Here is a 5,168-nt window from a genome sequence, read left to right as displayed (position 1 = left end):
TTTTAGCGTAATATTTGTATTTTTAGCTCATATTTAGTTTTAAACTTAGTTTTTGCCATAGTTATTTTTACTTCTAGATTTTTAGGCTTTGCCGTAGAATTCCTTAAGTACTTTTTCTTTAGACTAAGATTTAAGTGCTTTAGAATTTTGCGATGCCTTTTTTAAGTTTTAGTTTCTTTTTAAGTTATTTCCATTTGGGATATAGTTTTTCCTGTAAGCTTTAATATTTTTTTTAGACGACTTTTACCTATGTATCAATTATCATTCCAATTAGTAATCTCAATTTGCGATTATAATTTTAAGTTAGTTGTGGTAATAAGGTTAGGTTAGTCAAGTGTTTTTAAGTTTTATAAGTTTCTTTTATTTTTCCGTCACTTTTTATTTTTCAACCATTTTTCTTTTTCGACCTTTTTCGACACGCACTTTTTCTTTCTTATTTCTCGCTATTCTAGTTTTTAGGACTTAGAATTTTTTCTACTTCTTATCTAAATTTCTTAAAATTACGAAAATTTATTTTAACTGGTTAAATTGATAGACATCAAAATTTTCTGGTTCGTAGTAATAGTTGAATTTGTACGTGGACCGGGTTATTGGAGCCAAACAGTCCTCAATTATATTGAGACCAAACGAATCCTGCCCCTCTGCTGCATCTTTTGGCTATTCGAAACGTGGGCAAAATCAGAAAAGTCTATTAATTGGATAACTTATATAATTTTTCTTTCCTTTTAAAAACTAATAGGATATTCAGTGAATGCACCGAGCAAGACGTTCACCACCTTTTGTACGTTCACCACATGTAACTAGATCAAGACATTTAGCAAATATTACTGCCGTTGATTTTTCTTTAGAATCGTCATCCAGTCGACCAAGTACTCAAGTTCAAATTTCCGATAATCCATTTTTTGAACCCGACCTCACAATTGAGAATCCGGAGAATATTCAGGGACGATTCATAGATCCTGAACCATTAAATTTTTCTCCGGAACCACCAATCATTCAAACAGAGATTGTTGAGGAACGAACCATTAAATCAGAATCCTCTAGTGATTCCGATTCAACAAATTCAATTATGGAAGTAACAGAACCATTAAGTATGGAAGACCGAATGAGAGCTAAACGCACTGGCCAAGGTCACGCAATTACTCATCCAGACATTAATGCGCCAGATTATGAAATCAAAGGACAAATTCTACACATGGTGACTAATCAATGCCAATTTAGTGGTGCGCCGAAGGAAGATCCAAATGAACATCTACGTACCTTTAATAGGATCTGCACACTATTTAAAATCCGAGAAGTGAAGGATGAACAGATATATCTCATGTTATTTCCCTGGACTTTAAAGGGAGAAGCCAAAGATTGGTTGGAATCGTTACCTGAAGGGGCGATTGATACATGGGACGTTTTAGTTGAAAATTTTTTTAAACAATTCTTTCCTGCATCTAAAGCCGTAAGACTTCAAGAAGAAATTGTTACATTTACACAGAAGCCAAATGAAACTCTATATGAGGCGTGGACTAGATTTGGAAAGTTATTGAGAGGATGTCCGCAACATGGTTTAGACACCTGTCAAATAGTACAAATATTCTACCAATGATGCGACATCACTACAAGGAAAGACATAGATATAGCAGCTGGTGGTTCTATTATGAAGAAAACCGAAACTGATGCTTACAAAATTATTGATAACACTGCTTTCCACTCACATGAGTGGCACCAAGAAAAAGATATCGTTAGATCATCTAAAGCAGCTAGAGCCGATTCTAGCCATGACTTAGATTCCATTTCCGCAAAGATAGATACTGTCGAGAGACGAATGGAAAAGATGACTAAAGATATTCACTCAATACGAATTAGTTGTGAGCAGTGTGGAGGACCACATTTGACAAAAGATTGTCTCAGTATTGAATTAACAATGGAACAAAGAGAGAATATTTCATACATAAACCAAAGGCCTGGAAATAATTATCAGAATAATTATCAACCGCCAAGACTGATTTACAATCAAAACCGGAATTATAACAGAAATATTCCATACAACAACCAACAAGGTCCTAGCAATCAACAAGTATCCAATAATACTTACAACCAGCAAAGACCTAATTTTCAAAACAAACCACCACAACAAACCGATGATAAAAAGCCGAATTTAGAAGATATGATGACGAAGCTAGTTGAAACTCAAACGCAGTTTTTCACATCTCAAAAACAAACTAATGAACAAAATGCTCAAGCATTTAGAAATCAACAAGCTTCTATTCAAAATCTGGAACAAGAAGTAAGTAACCTAGCAAGGTTAATAGGTGAAAGAAAACCGGGAAGTCTACCTAGTGATACAAATGCTAACCCCCCGGAATGAAACAGCTAAAGCCATTACCACAAGAAGTGGTACAACACTTAAACCACCTGAAATACCTGTAACTTCTGATGAAGCTATTCCTACTTCACAAGAACCACAACCTGAACAAGATAAGGAAAAAGAACCGGTAGTTGAAAAGGTTAATGAAGATAACACAATTAAGGATAAACCTTATGTTAAATCATACCAACCACCACTTTCTTACCCGAGTAAAATGAAGAAAGAGAAACTTGAAGCCGAGCAATCCAAATTCTTGGATATGTTTAAACAGATAAATGTAAATCTTCCTTTCATTGATGTGATTTCAGGAATGCCTAGATATGCTAAATTCTTGAAAGAACTAATCTCAAATAGAAAGAAAATGGAAGAACTCTCGGCTGTTACCATGAATGCTAATTGTTCAGCAGCGCTGTTGAATAAGATACCAGAAAAACTATCTGATCCAGGAAGTTTCACAATTCCATGTTTTCTGGGTAGTCTTAGTTCAATAGAAGCATTGGCAGACTTATGTGCTAGTATAAATCTAATGCCGTATTCACTATACGCTAAACTAGACCTTGGAGAATTGAAACCAACCAGAATAAGCATACAACTAGCCGATAGATCAATAAAATATCCTAGAGGGATAATGGAGAACATGCTAGTTAAAGTTGGTACTTTAGTATTTCCAGTAGATTTTGTTGTTCTGGACATGGAAGAAGATTCTCAAGTTCCTCTCATATTAGGAAGACCGTTCTTAAACACGGCTAAAGCAATGATAGACGTGTTCGGTAAGAAACTGACCCTAAGTATAGAGGATGAGAGTGTTACCTTTTCAGTTGATAAAGCAATGCAACAACCGCAATCTGCAGATGATACATGTTATTATATTCAAACTATAGATGCACATGCAGAATTATTAGAAGAATTTCCAGAATTACAAGGAACAGGAGAATGTTCTTTAGGAGAAGGTAATGAACCAATTGATGAAGCTGAAATGTTAGCTACACTTATAGCTAATGGATATGAACCAACAACAGAAGAAATTCAAATGCTAAAAGAAGAAGACAGATATTGATACAAATCATCGATATAAGAACCTCCAAAATTAGAGCTAAAGCCACTTCCAAACCATTTGGAATACGCTTATTTACATGGTGAATCTGAATTACCTGTAATAATATCGTCTTCTCTTACTGAAAATGAGAAATCACAACTCATTTCTGTGTTGAAAGCTCATAAACCAGCCATTGCATGGAAGATTCATGATATTAAAAGAATAAGTCCTTCGTGTTGCACACATAAAATCCTTATGGAAGAAGGTCATAAAACGTATGTGCAACGCCAACGAAGACTAAATCCTAATATGCAAGATGTAGTTAAGAAAGAGATTATTAAACTGCTAGATGCAGGTCTAATTTATCCAATCTCTGATAGTCTATGGGTAAGCCCAGTTCAATGCGTGCCTAAGAAGGGTGGCATGACTGTCATTACAAATGAAAAAAATTAGCTTATTCCTACTAGGACTGTAACAGGATGGCGTGTGTGTATTGATTATAGAAAATTAAATGACGCCACCAGAAAAGATCACTTTCCCTTACCTTTTATTGATCAAATGTTGGAAAGATTAGCCGGAAATAGTTACTATTGTTTTCTAGATGGATTTTCCGGATATTTTCAAATTCCAATAGCACCCGAGGACCAAGAGAAAACCACATTCACGTGCCCTTATGGTACTTTTGCTTACAAACGCATGCCATTTGGACTTTGCAACGCCCCTGCAACCTTTCAAAGGTGTATGATGGCGATTTTTCATGACATGATAGAAGAATGCATGGAAGTTTTCATGGATGACTTTTCAGTCTTCGGTGATATATTTGAATCATGTCTAGCTAATCTTGAACGAATGCTTATTAGATGCGAACAATCAAATCTAGTACTTAATTGGAAAAAATGCCATTTCATGGTTAAAGAAGGCATCGTTCTTGGACATAAAATTTCAAAAGAAGGAATTGAAGTGGATAGAGCTAAAGTAGATGTAATTGCTAAACTTCCACATCCCACCAATGTTAGAGGAGTTAGGAGTTTTCTAGGGCATGCCGGTTTTTACCGACGTTTCATAAAAGATTTTTCTAAAATTGCCACTCCTATGAATAAACTCCTAGAAAAGGATGCTACATTCATCTTTTCAGATGAATGTATCAAATCTTTTAATATTCTTAAAGAGAAACTCACTAATGCGCCGATCATGATAACACCAAATTGGAATCTACCATTTGAACTAATGTGCGATGCAAGTGATTTTGCAATGGAAGCCGTTTTAGGACAAAGGATTGAAAAAAGATTTCAACCTATATATTATGCTAGTAAGACGTTACAAGGAGCACAAACGAACTATACAACTACTGAAAAAGAACTCCTTGCTATTGTCTTTGCTTTTGACAAATTTCGATCATATCTCGTTCTAGCAAAAACGGTGGTCTATACCGACCATTCTGCTCTTAGATACCTATTTTCAAAACAAGATGCTAAACCAAGATTAATCCGTTGGATCTTACTCTTACAAGAGTTTGATATTGAAATCCGAGATAAAAGAGGAGCAGAAAATCTCGCCGCTGATCATCTTTCTCGTCTTGAAAATCCCGAATTAGAAGTTCTAAATGAATCGGCCATACAAGACAACTTTCCTGATGAATATCTATTGAAGATAGATTATAATGAAATCCCATGGTTTGCAGACTATGCAAACTATTTAGTATGTGGATTCCTTGAAAAAGGATTATGGTACCAAAAACGAAAGAAATTCTTCAGTGATATAAAACACTATTTC

The 5,168-nt window shown here is 35.0% G+C and overlaps 1 non-coding gene across 1 annotated transcript; it reads right to left on the bottom strand.

The window, feature by feature from the left end:
- Positions 1 to 1,453: 1,453 nt before the first annotated feature.
- Positions 1,454 to 1,560, bottom strand: LOC139903557 (small nucleolar RNA R71). The gene has a single exon (XR_011778370.1). It is a non-coding gene; the product is annotated as a small nucleolar RNA R71 (small nucleolar RNA).
- Positions 1,561 to 5,168: the final 3,608 nt, after the last annotated feature.

The sequence above is a fragment of the Rutidosis leptorrhynchoides genome, chromosome 3 (assembly GCF_046630445.1).
Source record: "Rutidosis leptorrhynchoides isolate AG116_Rl617_1_P2 chromosome 3, CSIRO_AGI_Rlap_v1, whole genome shotgun sequence".
Lineage (NCBI taxonomy): Eukaryota > Viridiplantae > Streptophyta > Magnoliopsida > Asterales > Asteraceae > Rutidosis > Rutidosis leptorrhynchoides.
Note: the sequence above shows the minus strand (reverse complement) of the source record. Positions and strands in the feature narration are given on the sequence as shown.